Source organism: Vicia villosa, linkage group LG4 (genome assembly GCF_029867415.1).
Source record: "Vicia villosa cultivar HV-30 ecotype Madison, WI linkage group LG4, Vvil1.0, whole genome shotgun sequence".
Lineage (NCBI taxonomy): Eukaryota > Viridiplantae > Streptophyta > Magnoliopsida > Fabales > Fabaceae > Vicia > Vicia villosa.
Genome location: NC_081183.1, coordinates 140,787,814 through 140,801,038, shown reverse-complemented (window position 1 = coordinate 140,801,038; position 13,225 = coordinate 140,787,814). Strand labels below are relative to the sequence as shown.

Below are 13,225 nucleotides of genomic sequence, written 5' to 3'. Positions count from 1 at the left end.
TGGATATTAGATTATCTTTGATTCATAAACATTAGCATATATTGATATCAACTAAGCTAATTTTATAACTGAGATTCCTAAAACACTGTTACATCCAAAGCCGGAAATGGCATATACAACCTCCCAACATTGTAATCTCCAATGGTTTATTTGTGTGCATTATTAATACCTCCTTACTTCATTATTCATATTGTCTCATGCACTAAATAGCCGCACCAATTACCTCTATAACTAGTTTATTAGCACCAAAATTAGTCCATCATATTGTCTTCAAATAAACATGGCATTTGCATGCATAAAATTATCACTCATTTCAATCATCATTCTCATCTCAATTTTCCCTCAATAGTCTATTTCTTATGACCTTGAAACTACTTTTCTTCAATGCTTTTCATCTTATTCAAACTCAACTACAAAAGTAATACTCACTAAAAACAGTACATCTTATGCATCTCTCTTACAATCTTCCATCAGAAACCATAGATTTTCAGATACTTCAGTTCCAAAACCAAACCTTATTGTTACACCAAATGGCCTATTTCAAATCCAAACAACAATAGTTTGTTCAAAAAAACAAGGCCTACAAATAAGAGTTAGAAGTGGTGGACATGACTATGAAGGTCTTTCTTATATCTCTAACGTTCCATTCCTTATCATTGATCTCATAAACCTTAGGTCAATAACTATTGACATGAAAGAAGAAACTGCATGGATTCAATCAGGTGCTACACTTGGAGAACTTTACTATGCCATTGCAAATCAAACTAATGTTCTTGGTTTTCCAGCTGGGAGTTGTCCTACTATTGGTGTAGGAGGTCACTTCAGTGGAGGTGGATTCGGTACATTGTTCCGAAAATATGGTCTTGCAGCCGATAACGTAATCGATGCTCAAATAGTTGATGTTAATGGGAAGATACTTGATAGAAAATTTATGGGTGAGAATCTATTTTGGGCTATAAGAGGAGGTGGAGGTTCAAGCTTTGGGGTGATTACTGCATGGAAAATCAACCTTGTGCATGTTCCTTCAATAGTAACAATTTTCGGTATTCAAAAAAGTTTAGATCAAAATGCTACAACCCTTTTCATGAAATGGCAAAGTATAACTAATAAGCTTCCTGATGAGCTTTTTCTTCACTCAGTTATAGGAGTTGGTGGAAAAAAAGTACTTGTTTCTTTCACAGGACTATATCTTGGAAAAGCTGAAAACTTGCTTCCTTTGATGGAGAATAGCTTTGCAGAATTAGGTTTGCAAAATGATAACTGCACTGAGATGAGTTGGATTCAGTCTGTTCTTTATTTTGGTGGCTATTCTATCAATGATTCATTGGAAGTGTTACTTCAAAGAAACCAAACATCAGCGAGTTTCAAAGCAAAATCAGACTTTGTGAGAGAACCAATTGATATTTCAGGTTTGGAAGGATTATGGAACATGTTACTTGAAGAGGAAGCACCAACTTTGATTATGACACCCTATGGAGGGAAAATGAGTGAGATTTCAGAATCAGAAACTCCATTTCCACATAGAAATGGGATTATTTATGATATCCAATATTTGGTAAGTTGGGATTCAAATGAAGAAGCTTCAAAGCATATAGATTGCATGAGAAGGTTATATGCATACATGACACCATATGTTTCAAAGGGTCTAAGAGTTGCATATTTGAATTATAGGGACCTTGATATAGGAATGAACATAGGCAATGCAAGTTATGAAGAAGCAAAATCTTGGGGCATGAAATACTTCAAGTCTAATTTTGAAAGATTGGCACAGGTAAAAGATGAAGTTGATCCTAGCAATTTCTTTAGGTATGAGCAGAGTATTCCACCTTTTTCTTATTGATGTATGTAATTACTATTTGATAAATGCACTTTAATGGGCCTAATGCGATAAAATGTATCAAATTGATGTTTAGAAGGGCAAATGTGGTCATTTTCTCCAGAATCAATTAGCCAACATTTTGAACTATTACCAAAGAACAAGAAGTAACAGTATGTATACCTGATGCATTAGGCTCATTTAGTGAAAGACCATAATGAGGAGAAGTAGATGTGGTAACCTGATTAGAACTTGAACCAATTTCATGATTAGCTAAAGGCATTAAATTTTCTTGTTAGAGCAGGCATACATACTGATCATATTTCTCTTGAGCAAGACTTGAGACAGCAGGATCTTGGTTACTTGTGTCAAACACATTTCGGGAGTGATGCATAGTGTTGCTAGATGCATTAGTAGATGAGGTAGGCTTGTTCACTTGTGGATGGGCATGTTTGTGTTAACAAAACTCAACAGTGCGGCCATATCTTTTACATTAAGTGCAATATCTAAAAAAAATAGTTTTTTTTTTCTTTTCTTCGACACATTTTGAATCGGTGTCTGATATCAATATGACACTCATACGTCCGATAATTCAGCCAAGTTTTCTTTAAAAAAAATTATACATTTGCTAGAGAAATCTTATGCACGATTAAAATGGTTAAACATGTATTGAAACAATGTTATCATTGAAGAATTAAAGATGTTAATTTTGATCAGAATATTTTTAACTCTTTTGATATTAGATGAATAAATGAAACTCAAATACTATGACATATATAATGGTGTCGGTGTCCTACAGTTTTAGCATATTGGCGTTGGAGTGTCTGTGTCTGTGTCGTGTCACGGTGTCCGTGTCAAAGTCTGCGATTGTTGTCTATAAAGTCAAAATTGTTATAAGAAGTGTTTGCTTCCCGTACAAGAAATGAAAGGTTGATGGAAGTATGAGATAAAAAATGAGAGAACAATAATGAATTGTACTAAAAGAATGATTGAGTTGTCATTAAAGTGTACATATAATATTTATAAACCACCTCTTAAAGCTAATTAAATAACTTTCATGATTACCAACCATTCACAAAGTTACTTATACCATGAAACAACCAATTTAAGTAACTTTGAATTAATTTAAGACTGAATTAACTAACAACATGCCTCATGAATTCAGTCTCATATTATTCATTTGATTTTAAACACATCTAACGTATTCCTTAAAGTCAAATATTTGTCGGTCTTCAATCTTTTAGTTAATACATCTACAACTTGTACCTATCAAGTATCTTGAGATCTTTCTAACTGCATTCATGTGTGATCTTCTATGATCATGTATAAACTTACTCACTAAGCCTACAATAAAACAAATATTTGGTCTGATGTTGCAAGGATATCTTAATGAACCTACAAGTTGTTTGGAAACTGTGGAATCCCCATTCTCTTCCTTGTCTTCTTTATCTAACTTTTGTGGAATCCCCCCTTCTCTTCCTTGTCTTCTATATCTAACTTTAGATTGGGTTCAATAGGTGTTGTTGTAGGGATACAAAAATTCAACTTAAACCTTTTAATAATTTCACTAGCATACTCTCTCTTATGCTTAATCAACTCTCTTATGTTTTAATAAATTTCGTTCTTGAAAAATAGAACAATATACCTAAGTCAAGCATCTTGAATTCATACATCATGTGCTCCTTGAACTTATTGACATTAGCCTTCATATTTCTTGCACATTCGCGACGGAAACAATTGAGATTAAATTATCGATTAACTTAACTCGAAAACAGAATCGCCACCGAACTTTGTTGTATATCAATAAAACCCTACGAAAAAATAAAACGAGAGATTTGGATACGGGGATCGGTTATTCAAAAGAAATGTATTAGCAGCTCTCACATCTATAGTATTCCGTAGGAATCTCTTGAAAATCTGTGTTATGACAAAACTGATTTTTTTGCAAAATATTGAGGTGATGAGAAAAGAAGTATTTTATTATTGTGCTCGGCAAAAGTTCAAGAATCTCGTGCCTACGTATCCTTCATATACAATGACTAAGTCAGGGCCTCCTAGTTCGTGGTAATCGTAACCACGGAAGTTTATTGATTGATTTTAAATTGAAAATACATTTCGTCGTATTCGAGTGGAAAACACAACCTGTTACCCACAAGTATGAGAAAGTGAGCACTTTCATTGTTTTGATATGAAAAAAAATTACTTGGACTTTCTCACAAGTACGTCTCTTCATTCAAGCGGGAAATGTCAATCACTTCACAACATATTGCAGAACTATAGTGGTTTGCATCACTACTAGAATAGACTAATATCCATTGAAGGATAGAAAAACACTTAGAAAGGGGGGGATTGAATAAGTGTGACTTTAAATCTTGGACGATAAAAATAAATTGCACAATTATTTTTATCCTGGTTCGCTGTTAACGAAGCTACTCCAGTCCCACCTCAACTGAGGATTTAATCCACTAATCGCACGGATTACAATGGTTTTCCACTTAGTCCACGACTAAGTCTTCTAGAGTATTCTGATCACAACTTGATCACTCCAGGAACAACTGCTTAGACAACTTCTAAGACTTTTCTAGAGTCTACTGATCAACCTGATCACTCTAGTTACAAACTGCTCAGCCAACTGCTAAGACTTCCTAGAGTATACTGATCACACGATCACTCTAGTTCCTTACAACTTAATGTAATCAATTCTAAGAGTTTACAAATGCTTCTTAAAAGCGATAATCACAACTGTGATATTTCTCTTAACGTTTAAGCTTAATCTCACTAAGATATTACAACAGCAATGTAGTGAGCTTTGATGAAGATGAAGATTCTGAGTTTAGATTTGAACAGAGTTTCAGCAAGTTTGATATAAGTTCCTTTGGTGCAGAATCGTTAACCTTGCTTCTCATCAGAACTTCATATTTATAGGCGTTGAGAAGATGACCGTTGAGTGCATTTAATGCTTTGCGTGTTCCGTACAGCATTGCATTTAATGTTATACGCTTTTGTCAACTACCTCGAGCCTTGTTCACGCTGTGTCTACTGACGTTGCCTTTAGTAGCTTTAACGTTCCTTTTGTCAGTCAGCGTAGTCTGCCACGTGTACTTCCTTCTGATCTGATGTTTGTGAATACGACGTTTGAATATCATCAGAGTCAAACAGCTTGGTGCATAGCATCTTCTGATCTTCTGACCTTGAAGTGCTTCTGAGCGTGATACCATCTTCTGATCTTCAGTGCTTCTGATCTCATGTTCTTCTGATGCTTCCATAGACCCATGTTCTGATTCTGCTTCGACCATCTTCTGATGTCTTGCCAGACCATGTTCTGATGTTGCATGCTGAACCATTTGAGACACAACTTCTGAGCGCTGAATTATGCGTACTCTTTATATATATTTCCTGAAAGGGAAATTGCATTGGATTAGAGTACCATATTATCTTAAGCAAAATTCATATTATTGTTATCATCAAAACTAAGATAATTGATAAGAACAAATCTTGTTCTAACAATCTCCCCCTTTTTGATGATGACAAAAACATATATAAATGATATGAATTTGCGATCAGAAAGAGTAGACGGCAAAAGACAAATTACACAGCTATAGCATAAGCATATGAATATGTCTCCCCCTGAGATTAACAATCTCCCCCTGAGATAAATAATCTCCCCCTGAAATAAATACTCGAAGAACTTTGATAAAAGACTTCCCTGATTATTTCGGTAGAGACGATCATATAAGCTTCTGCCTTCAGAGAATTCATAGCTTCTGACTTCTGCTTCCATTGGACAGCTTCAGAACTTGAATTTCTTTAGATCCTTAGAACACTCACAGCTTCTGATTCCTGCTTCCATCGTGGACAGCTTCAGAACTTGAATTTCTTTGATCTTCAGAACATTCACAGCTTCTGACTTCTGCTTCCATTCAGGACAGCTTCAGAACTTGAATTTCTGGATCTTTTAGAACATTCACATCTTCTGATTTCTGCTTCCCTCGGATAGCTTCAGAACTTTGAATGTCTACCAACATCACTTCATGCTAGATTTGTATCAGAACATTGTTGAATGTACCAGAGCATCATCAGAGCATCTCTACATCCTGAAATGTTACAGAACAAAAACTAAACGACAAAAGTCAGCATGAACGAGTTAGAACATAAAATGTATGTTTGAACACATTATATGTATCAGAGCCATATAGGCTGAAATAATGTATCAGAGCAAATAATGTATCAGAGCCATAACATTATATGTATTAGAGCAAATAGAATTTTGTCAGAACAGGATAGACAATGATATTCAAATTCTATTATCAGTGCTTCTGATTCATTCTTCTTTCTTGCTTCTGATCTCTGAAGCTTGACAGCACTCAGCTTGCTTCAGTTTCCAAGAGCTTATTCCTTTTACAGAATAACGCTTCTTATGGTTTTGCTTCTAGTGTTTGCTTCTGAAGATTCACTTCACTTCTCTGTACCTGCAAAACACTTAAACCATATAGAACTTGCAGTTCTTGTTAGTGAATGTGTGGGAGCTTTACCTAGTAACTGATAGATTTAATCAAATCATTTATCATTTATCTTCTCCCCCTTTTTTGTCATAACATCAAAAAGAATATTTAAAAAGATTCAGATGCATAAAACAACAAAAGAAAACATTTTACTGGAATGTAAAACACAAAGAAACTTTTCATTGATAATCAAAAGATATTACAAAAGGTTCCTATGTTTTAACAAGATGAAAAACATTCCTAGCAAATACAAAGTAGAATTTCCAAAGAGGAAATGACTACAAAAATTAAAAAAAAAACAACATTCGGTCAAGAAACTCAACATAGAAGTTGAGCATATCTTCCTAAAACTCAAGAAAGTCTTCTGTCTTTGGATGAAAGTTGATAACAACATCAAAGAAGAGTCTGACTTGAGCGGTATTAGAAGAGCCATCCCGAGATGCACAGAGATCTGTCGCCTTTGAGTCATGGAGCTTCAACAGACTTAGAGTGAACGCTAGGTTTTGAGAGAAGAAATGAAAAACGAGAGAGAGAGAGAGAGAAAAAAAAACTTTAAGAGGAAAACAAAGAGATAGGAAGCCAAAAACCATTTTGAAGAGAATTTAAAAGAAAATAAAATGAAACGAATGATGACAAGCATTTAATGTTACGTGACGTGAGGAGAGATAATAAAGACAAATGAGGTGACTAGCACAGTTACCTATGGTCGGTGTCCCTTCAACTGCACGCACGTTTATCCATGAATAGTAACGACAGGTTTACCATCCCGAGATAAAAACGTAACAGCTGTTTTGCTTTAAAAGAGGTTCTGAATCAACTTAGACAATGAAACGTTAGTAATAACCGAATCATAATTTCTAAAAGATTTTAATCAGAACTTCTGATATATAAAAAATAATCCATGTTCATTTCAGAAGTTACTCATACATAAGAATTTCTCATCTTCTCATTCTGGGCATAAATCCATACTGATGTTCTTCAGAATGAACTTAAACCTATCTTCAGCCAGGGGTTTTGTAAAGATATCAGCCCATTGATGGTCTGTATCAACAAAGTTTAAAGAAATAACACCCTTCTGAACATAGTTCCTTATGAAATGATGTTTAATCTCAATATGTTTAGCTTTTGAATGAAGAATAGGATTCTTAGATAAACATATAGCAGAAGTATTATCACAGAATATAGGAATGTTACTCTCAAATATCTGATAATCTTCCAACTGACTCTTCATCCAGAGCATCTGTGTACTACAGCCAGCAGCAGCGACATATTCTGCTTCTGTTGTTGATAGAGCAATAGTTGCTTGCTTCTTGCTGTACCAGGAGATCAAATGACTTCCAAGAAATTGGCAACTTCCTGAAGTACTTTTTCTTTCAATTCTGTCTCCAGCATAGTCAGCATCGCAGAATCCTACTAAGTTGTATTCTTTAGATTTTCTGTAAACTAAGCCAACATTAGTAGTACCTTTCAGATACCTTAGAATTCTCTTAACAGCAGTTAAATGAGATTCTCTAGGATCTGATTGGAATCTAGCACACAAACAAACACTGAACAGAATGTCAGGTCTAGAAGCAGTCAAATATAGAAGAGATCCAATCATACCTCTGTATAACTTCTGATCTACCTTCTTACTTACCTCATCCTTACCTAGGATGCATGTTGGATGCATAGGAGTTTTGGCTTCTTTGCAGTCCAGAAGATTAAACTTCTTCAGAAGTTCCTTCACATACTTGGTTTGGTGAACATATGTTCCTTCTGATGTTTGATTTATTTGTATTCCAAGGAAATACTTGAGTTCTCCCATCATGCTCATTTCAAACTCAGCCTGCATAGACTTAGCAAACTCCTTTCCAAGTGTAGCATTAGATGTTCCAAAAATAATATCATCTACATATATTTGACAGATTAAAATATCCTTTTCAAAGGTTTTACAAAAGAGAGTAGTGTCCACTTTTCCTCTAGTGAAACCATTATCTAGAAGGAAAGAACTTAAGCGTTCATACCAAGCTCTGGGAGCTTGCTTCAATCCATATAATGATTTCTTTAGTTTAAACACATGATTCGGAGACATAGAGTCTTCAAAACCAGGAGGTTGATGGACATAAACTTCTTCATCTATATAACCATTTAAGAAGGCACTCTTAACATCCATCTGATAGAGAGTGATGTTATGTTGAGTGGCAAAAGAAATTAATAGACGAATAGACTCTAACCTGGCCACTGGTGCAAAGGTTTCTGTATAATCAATCCCTTCTTGCTGACTATAACCCTGAGCCACCAGTCTGGCTTTGTTCCTTACCACTTCACCTTTCTCACTGAGCTTGTTTCTGAAGACCCATTTTGTACCAATTATATTGAATCCATCTGGTCTAGGAACAAGGTCCCAAACATCATTCCTTGTGAACTGATTCAGTTCTTCTTGCATAGCAATTATCCAGTCTGGATCTTCTAGAGCATGATCAACAGAAGTTGGCTCGATCAAAGATACAAGACCTAATTGACAGTCTGCATTGTTCTTAAGGAATGCTCTTGTTCTGATTGGATCATCCTTCTTTCCAAGAATGACATCTTCTGAATGACCAGAGATGAGTCTGGATGATCTTCTGACAGATGGTTCTTCAGAAATACTTAGATCCTCCAGAGAAGCTGATACTTGATCTTCAGATTCTTTACTTCTGAGAAGCTCTGCTTCTGATGCATTGCTTCTTGGCTCAGCAACTTCTGATATGTCAATATCATAACCTGCAAAATTATCAACCTGCTTTGGTTTTTCAGAACCAAGCTTATCATCAAACCTGATATTGATTGATTCTTCCACAATCAATGTTTCAGTATTGTATACTCTGTAGCCTTTTGAGCGTTCAGAATATCCAAGAAGAAAACATTTTTGAGCTTTGGAATCAAACTTACCAAGACGATCTTTAGTGTTCAGAATAAAACATACACATCCAAAAGGATGGAAATATGAAATGTTGGGCTTTTTATTCTTCCACAATTCATAGGGAGTCTTATTTAGAATAGGTCTGATAGAGATTCTATTCTGAATATAGCATGCAGTGTTTATTGCTTCTGCCCAGAAATGCTTAGCCATATTGGTTTCATTGATCATGGTTCTGGCCATTTCTTGCAGAGTCCTATTCTTTCGTTCTACAACCCCATTTTGCTGTGGAGTTCTAGGACAAGAGAAATCATGGGCAATACCATTTTCTTTGAAGAATTCTTCAAAGGATCCGTTCTCAAATTCACCACCATGATCACTTCTGACCTTTATGATTTTACACTCTTTTTCAGATTGAATCTGAATGCAGAAATCAAAGAACACTGAATGAGTCTCATCCTTATGTTTCAAGAATTTTACCCACGTCCAGCGACTATAATCATCTACGATGACTAATCCATATTTCTTTCCTCTGACAGATGCTGTTTTGACTGGTCCAAACAGATCAATGTGCAAGAGTTCTAATGGCCTTGAGGTAGAAACAACATTCTTAGACTTGAATGCAGGTTTGGAGAACTTGCCCTTCTGACATGCTTCACAAAGAGCATCTGATTTGAATTTCAGATTAGGGAGTCCTCTGACAAGATTCAGTTTGTTAATCTGAGAGATCTTTCTCAAACTAGCATGACCTAATCTCCTGTGCCAGACCCACTGCTCCTCAGAAACAGACATAAGACAAGTCACCTTCTGACTCATAAGATCTTGCAGATCTGTCTTATAAATGTTGTTCTTCCTCTTGCCTGTAAATAGGATTGAGCCATCCTTCTGATTTACAGCCTTGCAAGACTTTTGATTGAAGATTATATCATAACCATTGTCACTTAATTGACTGATAGATAAGAGGTTATGAGTTAATCCTTCTACAAGAAGTACATTAGAAATGGAAGGAGAGTTACCAGACTTTATAGTTCCAGAGCCAATTATCTTGCCCTTCTGATCTCCTCCAAACTTGACTTCTCCTCCAGACTTAAGCACCAGGTCTTGGAACATAGACCTTCTTCCTGTCATGTGTCGTGAGCATCCAGAGTCCAGGTACCATGACATGTTGTGCTTTGTCCTTCTTGCAGCCAAGGATATCTGCAATAGGAATAATCTTATCCTTAGGTACCCACATCTTCTTGGGTCCTTTCTTGTTAGATTTTCTCAAGTTCTGATTGAACTTGGGTTTGACATTATAAGCAATAGGAGGAACAGCATGATAATTTTTAATATGAGTTTCATGATATTTCCTAGGTTGTGTCACATGCTTCTTGGTGTGTGTTATGTGAAAACTTTGTGCATGTGAAGTGTGCCTAATATCATGAGAGTGGCCATACTTGAACTGATCATACAATGGCTTGTATGTGAGTTTCATTTCATCAACAGGTTCAAGTTTGTATGGGGTTTCACCCTCATAACCAATGCCAACTCTTTTGTTTCCAGATACGGCATATATCATAGAAGCTAGCTGACTTCTGCCAATACTTCTAGATAAGAACTTTCTGAAACTTAAATCATATTCTTTCAGAATATGGTTTAGACTAGGAGTGGATTTTTCTGAATCAGAAGGAGATCCAACATTATTGGATAATTTTAAAAGTTTTTCTTTTAATTCAGAATTCTCCAACTCAAGCTTCTTTGTTTCAAATTCAAATTGCTTTTTCAGCTTTTTGTATTTGAGACTAATCTGAGACTTGAGTTCCAGAAGTTCAGTTAGACCGGAAACTAACTCATCTCTAGTAAGTTCAGAAAATACCTCTTCAGAATCTGATTCTGATGTAGATTCTGATCCGTCATCTTCTGTCGCCATCAGCGCACAGTTGGCCTGCTCATCTTCTGAATCATCTTCTGACTCATCCCAGGTTGCCATAAGACCTTTCTTCTTATGAAACTTTTTCTTGGAACTTTCCTTCTGAAGATTTGGACATTCATTCTTGTAGTGTCCAGGCTCATTGCATTCATAGCACATGACCTTCTTCTTGTCAAATCTTCTTTCATCAGAAGACTCTCCACGTTCAAATTTCCTTGAACTTCTGAAGCCTCTGAACTTCCTTTGCTTGGTCTTCCAGAGTTGATTTAGCCTTCTGGAAATCATGGACAGTTCATCTTCTTCTTCAGATTCTGATTCTTCAGGATCTTCTTCTCTAGCCTGAAAAGCGTTAGTGCATTTCTTGATATTTGATTTTAATGCAATAGACTTACCTTTCTTTTGAGGCTCATTTGCGTCCAGCTCTATTTCATGACTTCTCAAGGCGCTGATAAGCTCTTCCAGAGAAACTTCATTCAGATTCTTTGCAATCTTGAATGCAGTCACCATAGGACCCCATCTTCTGGGTAAGCTTCTGATGATCTTCTTTACGTGATCAGCCTTGGTGTATCCCTTGTCAAGAACTCTCAATCCAGCAGTAAGAGTTTGAAATCTTGAAAACATCTTTTCAATGTCTTCATCATCCTCCATCTTGAAGGCTTCATACTTCTGGATTAAAGCTAGAGCTTTAGTCTCCTTGACTTGGGCATTTCCTTCATGAGTCATTTTCAAGGACTCATATATGTCATAGGCCGTTTCCCTGTTAGATATCTTCTCATACTCAGCATGAGAGATAGCATTCAGCAAAACAGTTCTACATTTATGATGATTCCTGAAAAGCTTCTTCTGATCATCATTCATTTCTTGCCTTGACAGCTTTACGCCACTGGCATTTACTGGATGTTTGTAACCATCCATCAGAAGATCCCATAGATCACCATCTAGACCCAGAAAGTAACTTTCCAGTTTATCTTTCCAGTATTCAAAGTTTTCACCATCAAATACCGGCGGTCTAGTATAACCATTGTTACCGTTGTATTGCTCAGCAGAGCCAGATGTAGATGCAGGTGTAGGTGTAGACTTTTCACTTTCATCAACCATCTTTTACTGAAGCGTTTTTCTCTTCCTGAATCTTTTCTAAACACGGTTAAGTGCTTGCACCTTAGAACCGGCGCTCTGATGCCAATTGAAGGATAGAAAAACACTTAGAAAGGGGGGGGATTGAATAAGTGTGACTTTAAATCTTGGACGATAAAAATAAATTGCACAATTATTTTTATCCTGGTTCGCTGTTAACGAAGCTACTCCAGTCCACCCCCGCAGAGATGATTTACCTCAACTGAGGATTTAATCCACTAATCGCACGGATTACAATGGTTTTCCACTTAGTCCACGACTAAGTCTTCTAGAGTATTCTGATCACAACTTGATCACTCCAGGAACAACTGCTTAGACAACTTCTAAGACTTTTTTAGAGTCTACTGATCAACCTGATCACTCTAGTTACAAACTGCTCAGCCAACTGCTAAGACTTCCTAGAGTATACTGATCACACGATCACTCTAGTTCCTTACAACTTAATGTAATCAATTCTAAGAGTTTACAAATGCTTCTTAAAAGCGATAATCACAACTGTGATATTTCTCTTAACGTTTAAGCTTAATCTCACTAAGATATTACAACAGCAATGTAGTGAGCTTTGATGAAGATGAAGATTCTGAGTTTAGATTTGAACAGAGTTTCAGCAAGTTTGATATAAGTTCCTTTGGTGCAGAATCGTTAACCTTGCTTCTCATCAGAACTTCATATTTATAGGCGTTGAGAAGATGACCGTTGAGTGCATTTAATGCTTTGCGTGTTCCGTACAGCATTGCATTTAATGTTATACGCTTTTGTCAACTACCTCGAGCCTTGTTCACGCTGTGTCTACTGACGTTGCCTTTAGTAGCTTTAACGTTCCTTTTGTCAGTCAGCGTAGTCTGCCACGTGTACTTCCTTCTGATCTGATGTTTGTGAATACGACGTTTGAATATCATCAGAGTCAAACAGCTTGGTGCATAGCATCTTCTGATCTTCTGACCTTGAAGTGCTTCTGAGCGTGATACCATCTTCTGATCTTCAGT

The 13,225-nt window shown here is 36.2% G+C and overlaps 1 pseudogene; it reads left to right on the top strand.

Moving 5' to 3' along the window:
* The first annotated feature begins 280 nt into the window (after positions 1-280).
* LOC131599795 (berberine bridge enzyme-like 18) lies at positions 281-1,840 on the top strand (annotated as a pseudogene).
* Positions 1,841-13,225: the final 11,385 nt, after the last annotated feature.